We start from the raw sequence: 22,337 nt of genomic DNA on the forward strand, positions 1-22,337 counted from the left end.
TGGCTAGGTCGTGAGAAGGTAGGTCAAGTAAGTAGAAAGGGGGCCCGCGGATGTGCAGGACAACGCTTGTCCAACCGGTCAAGGGACGATCTATGTCGTCCAACCATGCGGGCGAAGTTGGACGGACGCGATCTGTTTTGAGATCGACATTGGCAGTCTTGTGCGCACAAGCTTTTCCAAGCTGCTCCACACCATCCCAACCATCCTACTTTAGGCTGGAGTTCGGTGGTTGTTTGGGAGGCGTGGTATGTATTCGACTAACCAGGGAAAAAACGGCCCCGCTGGTGGTCATTAAGGTGGTAGCCAGCTTATGCTGAGGATTGTCTAGGATGGTTAAATCATGCGGTCAACTTGAGTGGTCGTTATTGTTTCTGAGACTGACACGGGCAGTCTAGATATGCTCAATCGAGATAGTATAACACACTGAGAGATCTCAATCGGGCTAGTATAACACACCGAGAGATGTAGCATGTACGGGTATCTCGTGCATGCCTCACTATTGGTACTTGGAGATTCGCGTTACTCTGCTGAGAGCAACACTCAGTCGTCATGCCACGCCAATAATGAGAGTTATGTGGGAAAAACACAGAAAATACAAGGCTAATCATGCATTTTAAATAATGTTAAAAATTCACAAGGTTTTTTGGGATTGTTGTTACATGCTCCATCCTGGATGAATTTTGTGTATTTAATTTACATAATACTGGGATTGTTGCCACATGCTCCATTCTAGGTGAATTAGTAAAGTTAAGAGGTACTCATCACTTATCAGATAGCTTTATCCTCTGCAGGATGACAGCGCATTAATTTGGCTTTTACAATTTTAGCCTTGAACGAAATCCACAATCAACAGGATGATATGAGAGTAATCATATGGCTAACCTCGGTTAACTCTTTGTTAACCAACATGGTGTACACGTTTAGGTTCGGTTACATAAACCTAAATGAGGGTACATTTCATTTGTGCGTAACAAGCTAAGTTCGATCTAACGGTTGAAAGATATTAGCTTGGTTGAATCAGGTTTTTCATCTAACGGTGATTATTGAATGATTTGTTACCAAGGTAACTTGGATTGCAAATCCTGATTTGAAAATAAAGGAGAACTATAACAACTGGTAAACCTAATACCCACACCTCCTGTGTGTTACTAGTTGCATAATTAGAGTCGATTCTCCTTTAACCTTAGGTTTCTTATCGAGACCCTATATGTTAACGACTTGCAGACTTCATTGGGATTGTGAAGTCAGACCCAACTATTCTCTTTGTAGTTGCATGATCTGATCTTGCTGTTTTTATCGTGATTGAGTGCAATTGTAAAATTAGCTTGAGATTTATATCTCCGATTGGCAAGATAGAAAATTAATCACAAACACATTCGTCTCATCCTTTGTGATTCCACAATAACTTGTTTCGCTAGTCGATTAAGTTTATTATGAGGTGATTGATAATACTAGGTTGTTCATCGGGAATATAAGTTCGGTGTATCACTTGGTTCCTGTTCTCCGTGATTTATCAAAAGATGGAACAATAACTCTTGGTTATTTCTATGAGAGAAAGATTTATTCAATCCTATAGACTTTTCTGTGTGAGACAGATTTGTTTACCAAGTCTTCAACTTTGGGTCGTAGCAACTCTTAGTTGTGGGTGAGATCATCTAAGGGAATCAAGTGCATAGTATCCTGCTGGGATCAGAGACATAAGGATCACAACTGTACCTTGAATTAGTGTGAGATTGATTAAGGTTCAACTATAGTCCAGTCTGAAGCTAATTGGTAGGAGGCTAGTGTCTATAATGGCTTAATACAGTGTGGTGTTCAAACTAGACTAGGTAATTCCTCTTATATTCTATCGGGCTCGCAGATTCTGGTGTCTGTGTTATTTCTTTTCCGCATTATATTTTGTTATATAATTGAAATATCACAGGTTGTACGTTAAGATCAATCAATTAAAATATGCATCCTTTGGTTGTTGATTTACATTGATTGACACTTGAACATTGCTCTTTGGTACTGTCTAAGTAATTCCTCTTATATTCTATCAGGCTCGCAGATTTCTATTTGCTGATTGCGGATTGAATTAAGAGTTAGAGATATTAAACTCTTTGATATACATTATTCTAGATTAGGTCTGACTGTCTGGTTGATTCTCTAGAAAGTGTATTGGAGTAAGTCCTCTCAGATTGCCAAATGAATTGTTGGGTGTGGTTGTTAGACCCCCGCATTTTCAATTGGTATCAGAGCAGGCAAACACGTTAAAGACCTTATAAGTTTGTGTTTGTAGCAATCTGATTTATGTGGGCTCGTGTATCTCTTAAACCAGCATATACAGAGATGTCTTCCAAATTTTCTGATTACACCACAAATCTTGGGTTTGCCTCAAAGGATAACTCCTTAGAAGATTCTTCTGAATCCAGAGGGAAAAACAAGACTTGTGATAACATGTCAGAATCAGAAATGGAACTCACCATAACGTTAACAAAATCTGCTGAAATCATTGATTGTCAAGCGGCCAAAATCAAGTCTCTTGAAGAAAAAAATGATCAACTTATTAATGAATTTGAAAAATCTCTTGACAAGGAACGCGAACTTTATAGCTATGTTGAATCTCTCTCTAACAATATTGAAAAACTGGCTCAAGAAACTACTCTACAACACAAGAAGATTAGTATTCTTGAAAATACTGTCAGAGAAAACTCATCTAGATAAGAACGTTTAGTCAAGACTTATTCATTAGAAATTAACAGCTTTCGTGTTGAAAAAGAGAAACTTGTTGCATGTCTTCAATATGCTCGAGAACAGTGTAACACCTTAAAAGGGAAAAACTCTGTTCTGATGAAAAAGTCATCTCCTGCACCTTCTTCTGTTTCTCACAAGGCTTTACCTTGTATGAATAGTTCTTCTAAAGAATTACCCACTGTGAATCACTTGCAAAATTTGCATGTGGCAGAAGAAGTTATGGATCAAGGCAAGCATGTCTCTAATCCACGATGTTGTACCTTCTGTGAGAAAAAGAATCACTATGCTCTTCATTGTTTTTCCAGAAAGAAACACATTTATATTCTTCATAAATTAGTTCTTTCTACTGTCAATGGAGTAGATTGTCAGAGGAAATCTAAAGAGAGGTTCTTACCTACAGAAAACCAGAACTCTTATAAAAATGATTTCCTTTCAAGGAATCGTCACAGGATACATGTTCATCCCAATGGTACAAATTCTTGTGCCACTAATGAACACATTCCATATGTGTATAAAAATGAGTCTGGTAAATCAAAGTCTATGAAATGGATTCTCTAAATCCCGATCCTCTTGAACAAATCTCAAGAGATCCTGGATGTTGTCCTCAGAGAAATCCTTCTGAAGGATAATGTTAAACAGGTTGAGTCCTACTCATATGGGATGAAAGTCAACCGAAGAAAGGCAAGGAACACAAAAGTTAAACGTTCTGATGTTGTTTACAACTCTTTCCTCAATGATCGTAGTGAGATTATTTCTCACTTTACCACCTTATTTCAGGTATTTTCATCCTTGTATCTAGCTTGGGAGCTTCAAGGATGATAATTGAGGAATGCTCCAGTATGATTGTACAATATTTGTGTTCTTTCTGATGAGCGGTCCACGAACGTTCGGGTCCTCCTCTAATGATTCCATAGGGTTTCCATAACAACAGTTTCCTTCGCCTGTTTACAAACGCATATGTATGTATTCTATATATTGTGTTTTCTCCATCCCTAACAAAAATTACATGGAGAACTCTGCAAAATCTCAAGAGATTGTGCATCTTGACATGGAGGAAGACCTTCAAGAATGCGAGTCGATTCAAGAGCTGGTTCTAAAGAAGATGCTTGCAAGGAAGGACCACAACTCCTGGATTGATTATTCTGTCAAGGATTTAACTCGTTTTCAGAATGATTCAAAGGTCGAGTTTGCAAATCGTCAACTGCAAATAAACCAACTCTTAGATGGTATGGCCAAAATCCTTTCAAATCAAAATATTTTGATATCGAATCAGAAGAAGATCATCATGGACTGTGTCAAAGCTAGAAAACTTGCTCGGGTTGTTGGTCATAAAGTTTGTGTACTTACTCACGAACATGGAGTTTCTACGGTCAGAAGAGTGAAGGAAATTAGTCACACATTCTATGATGGATTTATTGAAAGGTATGATGTTCTCAAGGAGCTTTGATTGTCTAGTAAATCTTCTTTTTTATGTTTTTAGAAGAATAACTAGGGTTTGGAATAGCATTTATTGTGAGTACACATAGATATGTCCAACGATTTTCATCTTCAATGTTTTTAGATTTATTTATTTAAATTCTAAGTTATTTGGAAGATGATTTTTTCAATTTTAATCATTATGATTTTATATACTGCAAATTGTTATGGTATATGTTGTTTACGTCCGTGAACCTGTGACTGTCATACTTGTTCAAAAGTTATCTCTATTATGTCGGTATGAAAGTATTGATAAAAGATAGAATGAACTTTTGACATTACAAAAGTTAAAGCCTTTTATGTCATTGTTTTGATGGAAGAAAGGATAAAACTTTTATTTACAAGGATTAAGTCTATTGTATGTCATTGTGCAAATAGTGATGGAAAATAGAATGAATCCTTGTAAATTCCGCAGTATTGGTAGATCTCCGATCCACATTTGTGTGAATATTCTGTGTTGCTCCATAAGTTTTCTTATTTTTTAGCATGACCAATTGAATTGATCATTCTCTTGTGGTTAGTTTAGTTGTTGCTCTGTAAGTTCTCTTATGACAAGCATGACCAATTGAATTGATCATTTTTGTGATTAATTTAGTTGTGTAATTCCAATTGAATTAATCATGAGTTTTCTTGTGGTTAATTTAGTTGTGCATTTCGATTGGATTAATCATAAATTCTTTTGTGGATAATTCAATTGAATACTTTGGAATCAAATTCATGTTTTAATGTGATTTGGTTATGTCCAAAGAAATCCTTCTTTTCTTGTGAAAGTAAGGTCGTCTTTGTTGTTTCTTCGGGAATGACATTTTATGGGGGAGAGTTCTTTTTGAACTTGTGATTAATTGCAAAATCTTTGTGGGGAGTGCGGTTGTGGAATATTACAGGGGTTATGTTGTATCTTTATAAACTCCTTGATGAATGCCTTCGGTTTTATGATGGCATCTAAATAAGTTGATATGGTATCCTCTTTTGGTAATGAAGTATATCTATGAAAATTTCTTGAGGATCCCACTAGTTTTCGTAACTTTGTCAATTTATATTGACAAAAAGGGGGAGAATTAATGTGTAGTGTGATACTACAAATACATATAGTTTACGGATCATTATGTAAGGGGGAGTGATTTTCATGTCGAGATGAAGTATTGACTAAAGGGGAGTAATACATATCACCATAGTATTGTTCTCAAAGTTGTGATACAATTGAACTTTGATGTTGTAATACTATGACACTGTATAACAATGATTGAGAGCATTTGTTTTCTCATTGTTATCGCTACGGATCTTTAACAACTATGATGCTGAACTTATAACCTTTAGGATCATGGAGTACTTGGAAGTGACGAAGATTTCAAGTCGCTTTGAAGAAGCCAAGGAGATCAAGCATTTGTATGAGAAGGTATAATTTTTATTTATTTTGTAATCCATACGTATTGATAGTTTTGCCACTAAAATTGACAAAGGGGGAGTTGTTAGCGCATTGCTCGGTCGAGCTCGCATGTGTTGATATCTAAAGCATGTTTTTCAATGTTAGTGATAAAAACTATAAGTCTTAATTTCTAGCCTATTTATAGATGTCTCGGACTAGGACATAGTTTGTGTAGTTGAGCTTAGACTTCACGATGCTTATCACATGAAGACGAAGAACTACTAAGGAGATCTTGTGGAACTTCATCGGCAAAAGGTATGTGGAGACGTAAACTCATCTATCACTTGGAAAGTCTATTTCTACTCTATCTCCTATGTTGAGACATAAGTCGTGTTACGATATAGTTTTCTCTATACACATTTGAGATTTCGAGCTGAGTATATGTCGCTTACATATTTCTCGAAATATGTGTTGGTAAACTTTCGCTTCGACCAAGTTCATCTTATATTATGAGAAAATTTCCGAGTAACATCTTACATGGTTTGTGTGATACAATCATTTGGTGTAAGACTTGGAATGTTTCGATGATGATTATTTCAATATCTTGAAAATTGATTTGATGTTAATAGTGTGTGAAAACGACTATTGTCATTATAGAAGAATGTTTCAATGATTGAAATAAATAGTTTAGAATCTTGTAACCATCTTTGGATATAAGCATACTGTGTTCGCACATTAGTGTATAAGTCCAAAACCGGGAGCCTAAAGTATGCATACTTGTGTGTATACAAAAAGGTTGTAGGAGACTGGGTAAGTATGCGTACCCGTATGCATACTGGCGGAAGTTCACGTCGTGAATTTCTGCTGAGTTTGAAAACCAAACCAAACTCATCCGGTTACCTAAAGTACGCATACCCGTACGCATACTGGAGGAAAGTTCACGTCTGTGAATTTCATCTGAGTTTGAAAACTAAAACAAACTCAAATACGGTTACTTAAGTATGCATACCCGTACGCGTACTTAAGTGGTTACTTTCTAAGATCGGTTGTACATGACCTAAAAAATTATCAATAAGGAATGCAATATTTGCAAACCGTGGCTATAATGTTCATGTATTGATTCGAGTGAATAAAACCGATTTTGCTTCAATTGTGTTCTTGTATAAATCAATGAGAATATATCAATCGAACAACTCTTTAACTAGTTTTATTTGAGTCATTTGAACTAGTTATGGTTAAGATTAATAAGGTTGATATGAGAGTAGTCATATGGCTAACCTTGGTTAACTATTTGTGAACCAACATGGTGTACACGTTTAGGTACGGTTACATAAACCTAAATGAGGGTACATTTCATTTGTGTGTAACAAGCTAAGTTCGATCTAACGGTTGAAAAACATTAGCTTGGTTGAATCAGGTTTTTCATCTAACGGTAATTATTGAATGCTTTGTGACCAAGGTAACTTGGATTGCAAACCCTGATCTGAAAACTATAAAGGAGAACTCTAGCAACTGGGAAACCTAATCCCAACACCTCCTGTGTGTTACTAGTTGCATAACTAGAGTCGATTCTCCTTTAACCTTAGGTTTCTTCTCGAGACCTTGCAGGTTAACGAATTGAAGACTTCATTGGGATTGTGAAGCCAGACACAACTATTCTCTTTGTAGTTGCGTGATCTGATCTTGCTGTTTCTATCGTGATTGAGTGCAATTGTAAAATTGGCTTGAGATTTATATCTCTGATAGGCAAGATAGAAAAGTAATCACAAACACCTTCGTCTCATCGTTTGTCATTCCACAATAACTTGTTTCGCTAGTCGATTAAGTTTATTGTGAGGTGATTGATAACACTAGATTGTTCTTCTTGAATATAAGTCTGGTTTATCAATTGGTTCATGTTCACCTTGATTTATCAAAAGACGGAACAAAAACTCTTGGGTATTTCTGTGGGAGACAGATTTATTCAATCCTATAGACTTTTCTGTGTGAGACATATTTGTTTATCAAGTCTTCGACTTTGGGTCGTAGCAACTCTTAGTTGTGGGTAAGATCAGCTAAGGGAATCAAGTGCGTAGTATCCTGCTGGGATCAGAGATATAAGGAGCGCAACTGTACCTTGAATCAGTGTGAGATTGATTAGGGTTCAACTACAGTCCATTCCGAAGTTAATTGGTAGTAGGCTAGTGTCTGTAGCGGCTTAATACAGTGTGGTGTTCAAACTGGACTAAGTCCCGGGGTTTAATCTCTGCATTTGAGGTTTCCTCGTTAACAAAATTCTGGTGTCTGTGTTATTTCTTTTCCGCATTATATTTTGTTATATAATTGAAATATCACGGGTTGTGCGTCAAGATCAATCAATTAGAATATCTAATCTTTGGTTGTTGATTTACATTGATTGACACTTGAACATTGGTATTTGGTAACGTTTAAGTAATTCCGCTTATATTCACTCGGGCTCGCAGATTTCTATTTGCTGATTGCGGATTGAATTAAGAGTTAGAGATATTAAACTCTTTGATATACATTATTTTAGATTGAGTCTGACTGTCTGGTTGATTCTCTAGAAAGTGTATTGGAGTAAGTCCTCTCAGATTGCCAAATGAATTGTTGGGTGTGGTTGTTAGACCCCCGCATTTTCAATTGGTATCAAAGCAGGAAAACACGTTAAAGACCTTATAAGTCTGTGTTTGTAGCAATATGATTTCTGTGGGCTTGTGTATCACTTAAACCAGCATATACAGAGATGTCTTCCAAATTTTCTGATTACACCACAAATATTGGGTTTGCCTCAAAGGATAACTCCTTAGAAGATTCTTATTAATCCAGAGGGAAAAACAAGACTTGTGATAACATGTCAGAATCAGAATTGGAACTCACCAGAAAGTTAACAAAATCTGCTGAAATCATTGATTGTGAAGCGGCAAAAATCAAGTCTCTTGAAGAAAAAAATGATCAACTTATTAATGAATTTGAAAAATCACTTGACAAGGAACGCGAACTCTATAGCTATGTTGAATCTCTCTCTAACAATATTGAAAAACTGGCTCAAGAAACTACTCTACAACACAAGAAGATTAGTATGCTTGAAAATGCTGTCAGAGAAAACTCAACTAGAGAAGAACGTTTAGTCAAGACTCGTTCATCAGAAATTAACAGCTTTCGTGTTGGAAAAGAGAAACTTGTTGCATCTCTTCAATATGCCCGAGAACAGTGTAACACCTTAAAAGGGAAAAACTGTGTTCTGATGAAAAAGTCATCTCCTGCACCTTCTTCTGTTTCTCACAAGGCTTTACCTTGTATGAATAATTCTTCTAAAGAATTACCCACTGTGAATCACTTGAAAATTTGCATGTGGCAGAAGAAGTTATGGATCAAGGCAAGCATGTCTCTAATCCACGATGATGTACCTTCTGTGAGAAAAAGAATCACTATGCTCTTCATTGTTTTTCCAGAAAGAAATACATTTTTATTCTTCATAAATTAGTTCTTTCTACTGTCAATGGAGTAGATCGTCATAGGACATCTAAAGAGAGGTTCTTACCTACAGAAAACCAGAACTCTTATAAAAATGATTTCCTTTCAAGGAATCGTCACAGGATACATGTTCATCTCAATGGTACAAATTCTTGTGCCACTAATGAACACATTCCATATGTGTATAAAAATGAGTCTGGTAAATCAAAGTCTATGAAATGGATTCTTTAAATCCCGATCCTCTTGAACAAATCTCAAGAGATCCTGGATGTTGTCCTCAGAGAAATCCTTCTGAAGGATAATGTTAAACAGGTTGCGTCCTACTCATCTGGGATGAAAGTCAACCGAAGAAAGGCAAGGAACACAAAAGTTAAACGTTCTGATGTTGTTTACAACTCTTTCCTCAATGATCGTAGTGAGATTATTTCGCACTTTACCACCTGATTTCAGGTATTTTCATCCTTGTATCTAGCTTGGGATCTTCAAGGATGATAATTGAGGAATGCTCAAGTATGATTGTACAATATTTGTGTTCTTTCTGCTGAGCTGTCCACGAACTTTCGCGTCCTCCTATAATGAGTCCATAGGGTTTCCATAACAGCAGTTTCCTTCGCCTGTTTACAAAAGCATATGTATGTATTCTATATATTGTGTTTTCTCCATCCCTAAAAAAAATTACATGGAGAACTCTGCAAAATCTCAAGAGATTGTGCATCTTGACATGGAGGAAGACACTCAAGAATGCGAGTCGATTCAAGAGCTGGTTCTAAAGAAGATGCTTGCAAGGAAGGACCACAACTCCTGGATTGATTATTCTGTCAAGGATTTAACTCGTTTTCAGAATGATTCAAAGGTCGAGTTTGCAAATCGTCAACTGCAAATAAACCAACTCTTAGATGGTATGGCCAAAATCCTTGCAAATCCAAATATTCTGAGATCGAATCAGAAGAAGCTCATCATGGACTGTGTCAAAGCTAGAAAACTTTCTCGGGTTGTTGATCGTAAAGTTTGTGTACTTACTCAAGAACATGGAGTTTCTACGGTCAGAAGAGTGAAGGAAATCAGTGACACCTTCTATGATGGATTTATTGAAAGGTATGATGTTCTCAAGGAACTTTGATTGTCTAGTAAATCTTGTTTTTTTTATGTTTTTAGAATAATAACTAGGGTTTGGAATAGCATTTATTGTGAGTACACATAGCCATGTCCAACGATTTTCATCTTCAATGTTTTTAGATTTATTTATTTAAATTCTAAGTTATTTGGAAGATGATTTTTTCAATTTTAATCATTATGATTTTATATATTGCAAATTATTATGGTATATGTTTTTTACGTCCGTGAACCTGTGACTGTCCCATACTTGTTCAAAAGTTATCTCTATTATGTCGGTATGAAAGTATTGATAAAAGATAGAATGAACTTTTGACATTACAAAAGTTAAAGCCTTTTATGTCATTGTTTTGATGGAAGAAAGGATAAAACTTTTATTTACAAGGATTAAGTCTATTGTATGTCATTGTGCAAATAGTGATGGAAAATAGAATGAATCCTTGTATATTCCGCAGTATTGGTAGATCTCCGATCCACATTTGTGTGAATATTCTGTGTTGCTCCATAAGTTTTCTTATTTTTTAGCATGACCAATTGAATTGATCATTCTCTTGTGGTTAGTTTAGTTATTGCTCTGTAAGTTCTCTTATGACAAGCATGACCAATTGAATTGATCAATTTTGTGATTAATTTAGTTGTGTAATTCCAATTGAATTAATCATGGGTTTTCTTGTGGTTAATTTAGTTGTGCATTTCGATTGGATTAATCATGAATTCTTTTGTGGATAATTCAATTGAATACTTTGGATTCAAATTCATGTTTTCATGTGATTTGGTTATGTCCAAAGAAATCCTTCTTTTCTTGTGAAAGTAAGGTCGCCTTTGTTGTTTCTTCGGGAATGACATTTTATGGGGGAGAGTTATTTTTGAACTTGTGCTTAATTGCCAAATCTTTGTGGGGGGTGCGGCTGTGGAATATTATAGGGGTTATGTTGTATCTTTATAAACTCCTTGATGAATACATTTAGCTTCGGCTTTATGATGGCATCTAAATAAGTTGATAAGGTATTCTCTTTTGGTCATGAAGTATATCTATGAAAATTTCACGAGGATCCCACTAGTTTTCGTACCTTTGCCAATTTATATTGACAAAAAGGGGGAGAATTAATGTGTAGTGTGATACTACAAATACATATGGTTTACGGATCATTATGTAAGGGGGAGTGATTTTCATGTCGAGATGAAGTATTGACTATAGGGGAGTAATACATATCACCATAATATTGTTCTCAAAGTTGTGATACAATTGAACTTTGATGATGTAATACTATGACACTGTATAACAATGATTGAGAGCATTTGTTTTCTCATTGTTATCGCTACGGATATTTAACAACTATGATGCTGAACTTATAACCTTTAGGATCATGGAGTATTTGGAATTGACGAAGATTTCGAGTCGCGTTGAAGAAGCCAAGGAGATCAAGCATATGGATGAGAAGCTATAATTTTTATTTATTTTGTAATCCATAAGTATTGATAGTTTTGTCACTAAAATTGACAAAGGGGGAGTTGTTAGCGCATTGCTCGGTCGAGCTCGCATGTGTTGATATCTAAAGCATGTTTTTCAATGTTAGTGATAAAAACTATAAGTCTTGATTTCTAGCCTATTTATAGATGTCTCGGACTAGGACATAGTTTGTGTAGTTGAGCTTAGACTTCACGACGCTTATCACATGAAGACGAAGAACTACTAAGGAGAGCTTGTGGAACTTCATCGACAAAAGGTATGTGGAGACTTAAACTCATCTATCACTTGGAAAGTCTATTTCTAGTGTATCTCCTATGTTGAGACATAAGTCGTGTTACGATATAGTTTTCTCTATACACATTTGAGATTTCGAGCTGAGTATATGTCGCTTACATATTTCTCGAAATATGTGTTGGTAAGCTTTCGCTTCAACCAAGTTCATATTATATCATGAGAAAATTTCCGAGTAACATCTTACATGGTTTGTGTGATACAATCATTTGGTGTAAGACTTGGAATGTTTGGATGATGACTATTTCAATATCTTGAAAATTGATTTGATGTTAATAGTGTGTGAAAACGACTATTGTCATTATAGAAGAATGTTTCAATGATTTAAATAAAGAGTTTAGAATATTGTAACCATCTTTGGATATAAGCATAATGTGTTCGCACATTAGTGTATAAGTCCAAAACCGGGAGCCTAAAGTATGCATACTTGTGTGTATACAAAAAGGTTGTAGGAGACTGGGTAAGTAAGCGTACCCGTACGCATACTGGCGGAAGTTCACGTCGTGAATTTCTGCTGAGTTTGAAAACCAAACCAAACTCATCCGGTTACCTAAAGTACGCATACCCGTACGCATACTGGCGGAAAGTTCACGTCCGTGAATTTCTGCTGAGTTTGAAAACTAAAACAAACTCAAATCCGGTTACTTAAGTACGCATACCCGTATGCATACTTAAGTGGTTACTTTCTAAGATCGGTTGTACATGACCTAAAAATTTATCAATAAGGAATGCAATATTTGCAAACCGTGGCTATAATGTTCATGTATTGATTCGAGTGAATCAAACCGATTTTGCTTCAATTGTGTTCTTGTATAAATCCATGAGAATATAACAATCGAACAACTCTTTAACTAGTTTCATTTGAGTCATTTGAACTAGTTATGGTTAAGATTAATAAGGTTGATATGAGAGTAATCATATGGCTAACCTCAGTTAACTATTTATGAACCAACATGGTGTACACGTTTAGGTACGGTTACATAAACCTAAATGAGGGTACATTTAATTTGTGTGTAACAAACTAAGTTCGATCTAACGGTTGAAATACATTAGCTTGGTTGAATCAGGTTTTTCATCTAACGGTGATTATTGAATGCTTTGTGACCAAGGTAACTTGGATTGCAAACCCTGATTTGAAAACTATAAAGGAGAACTCTAGCAACTGGGAAACCTAATCCGCACACCTTCTGTGTGTTACTAGTTGCATAACTAGAGTCGATTCTCCTTTAACCTTAGGTTTCTTCTCGAGACCTTGCAGGTTAACGAATTGAAGAATTCATTGGGATTGTGAAGCCATACCCAACTATTCTCTTTGTAGTTGCGTGATCTGATCTTGATGTTTCTATCGTGATTGAGTGCAATTGTAAAATTGGCTTGAGATTTATATCTCCGATAGGCAAGATAGAAAAGTAATCACAAAGACCTTCGTACCATCGTTTGTGATTCCACAATAACTTGTTTCGCTAGTCGATTAAGTTTATTGTGAGGTGATTGATAATACTAGGTTGTTCTTCTAGAATATAAGTCTGGTTTATCAATTTGTTCATGGTCACCTTGATTTATCAAAATACGGAACAAAAACTCTTGGGTATTTCTGTGGGAGACAGATTTATTCAATCCTACAGACTTTTCTGTGTGAGACAGATTTGTTTATCAAGTCTTCGACTTTAGGTCGTAGCAACTCTTGGTTGTGGGTGAGATCAGTTAAGGTAATCAAGTGCGTAGTATCCTGCTGGGATCAGAGATGTATGGAGCGAAACTGTACCTTGAATCAGTGTGAGATTGATTTGGGTTCAACTACAGTCCAGTCCAAAGTTAATTGGTAGTAGGTTAGTGTCTGTAGCGGCTTAATACAGTGTGGTTTTCAAAATGGACTAGGTCCCGGGGTTTAATTTTCTGCATTTGAGGTTTCCTCGTTAACAAAATTCTGGTGTCTGTGTTATTTCTTTTCCGCATTATGATAGGTTGGGAAACCTACAATAAAATACTGCAAGTGCACAGCGTCTAATTAGTAGACAATGGCAAGTACAGGTCGTTCCCACGAGGAGTGTGAAATACTCTGCTAACTAATACCAAAACTAAATAATCAAATAAGTAATGTTCTAACGATTTTCAAAAGATCGGAACAAAATGAAATAATAATAATTTTAACAATAAACAAAATGAAAACGGGTTATCAGGGTTTTCGGTTTCCACCAATTAAATCGTGTGAACTCTACTAATTTTTATATATTACTCAAGACAAAAATTGAAATTAATTTCATGTCTCGGAAGATAGTATGTTAAATTCCAAAATATTGTTTCTCCACTGTAAATTCCTTCGCTTCATCGGTAGTGATTCTATAAAGCATTATTTATCAATCCTAAAGCATATCACGTCAAAGAATTTAACCCAAGCACGCCATATCAATTGAAAAGCATAAATAATCAAAATAATCACATGAACAATTATACACCAAGCTATATGAAGTGAAAATACTAATCAATCAAACCATTATTAAAAATATCATCGTAGAGAGTACACAATTGAATTGGTTTCTACCTAAACCCTAATATGGATCTAGTTAGCCATGACTTTCTCAAAAACCATAAACAAATATCAAATAAAATCAATAGCTAATCGAAAAACGGAATTGAAACAAAACTTCAAACCATAAACGGCTGTGAAGCCGCAACAGCAGCAGCCTCCCTTCCTTCCTTCTTCTCTGTCTACGGCTCTCGCCTCCTCCTCCCTTTTTTTCTTCGTTTTGTTGATTTATACCTACTGCCTAAGGTACTGCGAAAGAATCCAAAATAAAACCCATCAAATATTTGTCTTCCAAGGCCCAGTCCACTAACAAACTCTTCCGAAGTCAGCAGCACCACTCTGATGCCTGAACTTTTAAACTGCGTCACCGATTGAGAGTTTGAGACCCCAACCCACTTTGCCCGGCTAAGTGTCTTCACCCTGCTCCTGCTATCTGAATCTCGTTAGGGTCATAGCAGCAACGAAAGCTCACTTCGATCATCCCCGGCATAACTGGTCGCAGCAACAAACGCTTCAGCCAAATTCCCAAATCCGTGCAAACTCAGGCCACATGCCCACATCATTCTATTCCTTGTCCGTTCCAATTTGCTCACCCATCGGCTGCACAGTTCCAGCGACTAGTCAGGCCAAGTCATCTCTGTCCGTCTAAACTTATTCACCTGAAACGCACCACCAACTTGCTTCTCAGAACCAGCTCAACTTGAACCCCGTAGTACCACTTAGAATTGGTCTTTATTCCCATCTCCATTCATGCAAACACGATCAGTATATACTCCTCTATTAATGACAGCAAATCGAGTCTCGTGTCTGACTTTCCGGCACAGAATTCAGTTCATTCTCCACCTCGAGCTCACTATGCATCCACCAAATCAACACCAGTACGATCCATGCAGTCCCCACAATCTGTGCTTAATGCACTGGCGACAACATTTCTCCACCTTCTTTCAAACCAGCTCAGCCAACCCCTATTTCATGAGCAACTGAGCATCTTTCTGCACTGCGAGACAATCCTCCATTTTCACTGTCTTTATAATCTCGTCATCACTTCAATAAATCGAGCCCCACAGGTCCATAGCATCACTTCTTCATGGCTAAACTCGACCACAAAACAGCTCTGCATTCTTCCCCATTTCCTCCTGCTCAACGCAAACACCATTTAGCTTCTATTTAGCCATTATTTTCCGGATTATCGGAATTCATCTGTACTTTCTACAAAAGCACTAAAATAGAGTTATTAGTCAAAATACCGAGTCTTAGCTAATATAAAATGGGTATAAAATGTAGCACATACGTGCTTATCAACACCCCCCACTTATATTTTGCTAGTCCCGAGCAAATCAAAACTAAAAAATAAAATTCTAACTCACTGTCGCAGGCATCGTCGATTGCATTTAGCGTATGCAATAAGCCTTTAAACCCCTAGGTGTCCCTAGTGGCCGAGTTATAGTCTCGGGAGGGCTTACAAGAGATATACCCACAAAACCTTTACTCCAGACCTTAGCTATCTACGCAAAATCTTGGAAAGCACTAAAGAATCTCCTTGGTTGACATACTAATTGACTACAAGAGGAAGTACCCTGACGCGAAATTCCAATTGATGTACACGAGTTTGCACTCAAGCATACTAAAATTCATATAAGTGACAGAGCTCTACTAAGATAGTTTCACTATGGACATCATATTCGGAGTCAACAAATCACATGGATAGATTAAAAGATGGATATAGAAAAACATAGATGGTTTTGATGTTGACTAAGTGAGTTGTGTTTCTCATATTTCTGAAGGCCACTTCCAAGATGAACCTATCCTAAATGACTGAGTTACCGGTCTGACTAATATCAACACACTGGTATATACAAGGGAACCAGTGGTCAATAGTCCTAACTCTAGGTCAACACAACTGGCATATACAAGGGTACCAGTGGTCGACTTTATTGAATTTTATTCCGTTTGGTCTAATGGTCTGGTCTCAAAAAAAAATTTATAACATTTTTTTTCTTTTTTCTCTTTTTTTTTCATAACTTTTTTTTTTCTCTTTTTTTTTTTTTTTTCATAACTTTTTTTTTTATGGGTATCTCAATCACTCTATTTCACCCTATCAATGGTAACAACTTGAATCGTGAGCCCCACCTAATCACTTAGAGAAACATAGTTTAAAATGAAAAAAAAAAAACAGAAGTGAAAAGGATTCAACGAGATATGGTGAAACTATCATGTTATTTCTAACACCTGAGCTATGTGCTTTTATGAATAGACTCTTTAGATGTTTCCATCTAGTCAGATTGGTTCCTCAACTCCTAAAACCAACATGCTTCCATCCACTTAGATTGGTTAGTGCAAACCTTAATAGGCATAAATTTCTAGGTTCTGGAGTTTATTTATAATGCAACTAAAAAGTTTCTCTCATACCCCCAAACTTAAATCTAACATTGTCCTCAATGTTCTAAAGATAAAATTAAAAGCATGAACAAGGAGAAACTGCTACCATTCGAAGCAAAAGAGTTAAGGAAAGATATTACCGTGTTGCATGAGCATGGGATACCTCCCAAGAAGTAAAATGTATTTTTTTTTCTTGCTGTCAGTAGAATGTCCTCAAAAAAGGTGGGGATGGTACCCAAAAGTAGACATCCAATCATATATATAGAGTATGAAAAGTTGAAGATCATCCCAACTAGTCCGGTCGGCTGAAAATATGAACCTGCAAACACTATAAAGCTCCAAATGGATGCGTAAGTTCATTCCCAATAGAAATCTGTAAGTAATATTCAAGTCATGCATGGACAGGATAGGTAAATCACTCCCGTAAGAAATAAGTTCAGATTGTTTGACAGTTTCTATTCGCGGGGCACGCTCTAAATCAGGTTCCAAATCAGCGGAAATAACTTCCACGGCTGAAAGTTCAGTTGTGGAACAAGGGCTCAATAGAGCAATAATATCATGACTCATAGACCCACTATCATCTACAACGGTTTCATTATGAATATTATCAAGATGAGAAAAACCATAACTTGATAGGTCAGAAAATGGTTTAAAGGTCAAGGTCGGACCTTTCTCGGCTGATGAAACTAGTCGAGACTCGGCCAATACTAGAGGTTCTATTATGGGTTTTCATTTATTAGTGTCTAGCAGTGGTGTGGAGTCTAATAAGGCATTGACTTCACAAATAACACTATCATCATCAAAATCATACCCAAAATGAGTTCAGCAAACCTCTAGTGGATCTTCCAATTGGTCCTTGCAAAAGCTTTGTGAATCCATACTTTCTTTTCACCCGCAGCACTTTCTAAGGTACCTAAAAAAAAATCAAATAAACTGCGTAAAAAGGAACTAAAAAAAATTTAAAGAAAAACAAAATAAATTATATACAAAAATAAAAATAAAATAAAACAATTATGTACAAGAAAATTGATATCAATCAGAGAGACTATACAGCCACTCCCCGGCAACGGCGCCAAAAACTTGATAGGTTGGGAAACCTACAATAAAATACTGCAAGTGCACAGCGTCTAACTAGTAGACAATGGCAAGTACAGGTCGTTCCCACGAGGAGTGTGAAATACTCTGCTAACTAATACCAAAACTAAATAATCAAATAAGTAATGTTCTAACGATTTTCAAAAGATCGGAACAAAATGAAATAATAATAATTTTAACAATAAACAAAATGAAAACGGGTTATCAGGGTTTTCGGTTTCCACCAATTAAATCGTGTGAACTCTACTAATTTTTATATATTACTCAAGACAAAAATTGAAATTAATTTCATGTCTCGGAAGATAGTATGTTAAATTCCAAAATATTGTTTCTCCACTGTAAATTCCTTCGCTTCATCGGTAGTGATTCTATAAAGCATTATTTATCAATCCTAAAGCATATCACGTCAAAGAATTTAACCCAAGCACGCCATATCAATTGAAAAGCATAAATAATCAAAATAATCACATGAACAATTATACACCAAGCTATATGAAGTGAAAATACTAATCAATCAAACCATTATTAAAAATATCATCGTAGAGAGTACACAATTGAATTGGTTTCTACCTAAACCCTAATATGGATCTAATTAGCCATGACTTTCTCAAAAACCATAAACAAATATCAAATAAAATCAATAGCTAATCGAAAAACGGAATTGAAACAAAACTTCAAACCGTAAACGGCTGTGAAGCCGCAACAGCAGCAGCCTCCCTTCCTTCCTTCTTCTCTGTCTACGGCTCTCGCCTCCTCCTCCCTTTTTTTCTTCGTTTTGTTGATTTATACCTACTGCCTAAGGTACTGCGAAAGAATCCAAAATAAAACCCATCAAATATTTGTCTTCCAAGGCCCAGTCCACTAACAAACTCTTCCGAAGTCAGCAGCACCACTCTGATGCCTGAACTTTTAAACTGCGTCACCGATTGAGAGTTTGAGACCCCAACCCACTTTGCCCGGCTAAGTGTCTTCACCCTGCTCCTGCTATCTGAATCTCGTTAGGGTCATAGCAGCAACGAAAGCTCACTTCGATCATCCCCGGCATAACTGGTCGCAGCAACAAACGCTTCAGCCAAATTCCCAAATCCGTGCAAACTCAGGCCACATGCCCACATCATTCTATTCCTTGTCCGTTCCAATTTGGTCACCCATCGGCTGCACAGTTCCAGCGACTAGTCAGGCCAAGTCATCTCTGTCCGTCTAAACTTATTCACCTGAAACGCACCACCAACTTGCTTCTCAGAACCAGCTCAACTTGAACCCCGTAGTACCACTTAGAATTGGTCTTCATTCCCATCTCCATTCATGCAAACACGATCAGTATATACTCCTCTATTAATGACAGCAAATCGAGTCTCGTGTCTGACTTTCCGGCACAAAATTCAGTTCATTCTCCATCTCGAGCTCTCTATGCATCCACCAAATCAACACCAGTACGATCCATGCAGTCCCCACAATCTGTGCTTAATGCACTGGCGACAACATTTCTCCACCTTCTTTCAAACCAGCTCAGCCAACCCCTATTTCATGAGCAACTGAGCATCTTTCTGCACTGCGAGACAATCCTCCATTTTCACTGTCTTTATAATCTCGTCATCACTTCAATAAATCGAGCCCCACAGGTCCATAGCATCACTTCTTCATGGCTAAACTCGACCACAAAACAGCTCTGCATTCTTCCCCATTTCCTCCTGCTCAACGCAAACACCATTTAGCTTCTATTTAGCCATTATTTTCCGGATTATCGGAATTCATCTGTACTTTCTACAAAAGCACTAAAATAGAGTTATTAGTCAAAATACCGAGTCTTAGCTAATATAAAATGGGTATAAAATGTAGCACATACGTGCTTATCAACACCCCCACACTTATATTTTGCTAGTCCCGAGCAAATCAAAACTAAAAAAAAAATTCTAACTCACTGTCGCAGGCATCGTCGATTGCATTTAGCGTATGCAATAAGCCTTTAAACCCCTAGGTGTCCCTAGTGGCCGAGTTATAGTCTCGGGAGGGCTTACAAGAGATATACCCACAAAACCTTTACTCCAGACCTTAGCTATCTACGCAAAATCTTGGAAAGCACTAAAGAATCTCCTTGGTTGACATACTAATTGACTACAAGAGGAAGTACCCTGACGCGAATTTCCAATTGATGTACACGAGTTTGCACTCAAGCATACTAAAATTCATATAAGTGACAGAGCTCTACTAAGATAGTTTCACTATGGACATCATATTCGGAGTCAACAAATCACATGGATAGATTAAGAGATGGATATAGAAAAACATAGATGGTTTTGATGTTGACTAAGTGAGCAGTGTTTCTCATATCTGTCTGAAGGCCACTTCCAAGATGAACCTATCCTAAATGACTGAGTTACCGGTCTGACTAATATCAACACACTGGTATATACAAGGGAACCAGTGGTCAATAGTCCTAACTCTAGGTCAACACAACTGGCATATACAAGGGTACCGGTGGTCGACTTTATTGAATTTTATTCCGTTTGGTCTAATGGTCTGGTCTCAAAAAAAAATTTATAACATTTTTTTTCTCTTTTTTTTTCATAACTTTTTTTTTTCTCTTTTTTTGTTTTTTTTTCATAACTTTTTTTTTTCATAACTTTTTTTTTTATGGGTATCTCAATCACTCTATTTCACCCTAACAATGGTAACAACTTGAATCAGATTGCCAAACAAATTGTTGGGTGTGGTTGTTAGACTCCCGCATTTTGAAAAAATATTTTAAATTTATTTATATGGTTGTATCTTAACCTACACCTATTTTGTTCTTTGTCCTACACCTATTTTGTTCCCCTTATATTAACCAGGTGTCACTTTCAGAAGTTTAAATAAATAAATAAAAATAAAAAACCTTTATGTCTTCTAGCCCTTATCTCTAACATCTCTACTATGTTTTGGCACCTCCAATTCCTTTCGAAACCAAGTAACCAAGCACTCCATTTCACAAAAAATAAATAAAAAATACTTAATAATAGTTTATTAGGAGTTTTTTTTTTGAAGCATGCAAAAACGAAAGAACAAGACTAGAGAGCTATTACACGTGGGTATTTCGTATCCGCAAAGTCATCTGAAAGAATTTAGCTGATAAAATGTGGGATTTCCTGGTCCCAAATTGTTGTTGAGAAGTTTCCTGCTTAGCTGCCATATGCCGCTTAATTCCCTTTTCTATAGATGTGTTTGAATAACACATTGTGGAATTTGTCGCACTTTCTGTTTAATTTTGGAAATCATGCATGTCTGCAATATACCATGGGACTTCAGTTTCGGATTTAATGAAATGCATAATATCTTCCGAGTCTGTGTCAAATATAAATTTTGTTCATTGGTTTTTCGTCGCTGTCCTTGATGCTAGAAGAGCTTCCCACGTTTCAGCTATCATGGCCGTAGTTATTCCGAAAGGTTGTGCAAAGGCCGTTGTTATCTGAGCACTCAAATACCCTGCAAATAAAACCCGCTCTCGCCATTCCGGGATGACTCCTAGCGGCCCCATCTGTGTTAATATTTATCAGTCTGGTTCCGGTCTGGTCCAACCTGTTAGTATGGTTGTTCTTCTGGGATTTGTTGGAGTGGCCCTAGTTGGTGGATCTCCAGGTAAGACCGGGGGTAGAACCTTTTTTGTTGTCTATAGTTGTATGGCATTGGTTGAACACCAATTCATTTTGGATGTCCAGAAGTTCCATAAAAGAAAACAAAAAGCTGATATATATATGGGGTATGACTAACATCTAATTTTTGAAATTGTTGACTTATTTTTTATAGTGATCCGCGACTTGAGGTTTGAGTGGATTGTTGATATACGTGATAAGATGTTTTTCCATGTATTCGAGGTTATTGGGCAGTGAATAAGCATGTGTTCTGCTGTTTCTGGGTCGGCGTTACACCGGGGGCATTGGTTGGAATCGGTAAGGTTGATATCGTGTAAAATAGATAAGGTCGGAAGACATTCATTTATAGCTTTCCACAAGAAAAGATGATTTTTTGGTGGACAGTGTAAGTTCCACAAGAATTTGGTGGGGGAGGGGGTTAAAATTGTGATGGTTGTCTTGTTTTAATAGACATTTGTATCCGCTGCCAGTTGTGTAGTTTCCGTATTTTGATTGTGGCCATATGATTTTGTATAAAGGCATGTTTTGGGGAATGTGAATGTTTATGATGTGTGGTACAACATCAGGTTGTAGGTGATTCAGTTTTGCATAACTCTAGTTGTGGGTTAAAGGGTCAATTAGATCAGCTACCAATTGGATTGGGGACCATTGTGTCGGGACCAGGTTTTGGGTTTGGGGTATCCAATTTGCTTGGATAGGAACCGTTTCCGATTTGATGGAAAATGAAGTGTTGTAGGGTAGGTATTAGGGAGGTCATTTGTTCCATTGTAGGCTGGATGA

Source organism: Papaver somniferum, unplaced genomic scaffold (genome assembly GCF_003573695.1).
Source record: "Papaver somniferum cultivar HN1 unplaced genomic scaffold, ASM357369v1 unplaced-scaffold_57, whole genome shotgun sequence".
NCBI classification, from domain to species: Eukaryota; Viridiplantae; Streptophyta; class Magnoliopsida; order Ranunculales; family Papaveraceae; genus Papaver; species Papaver somniferum.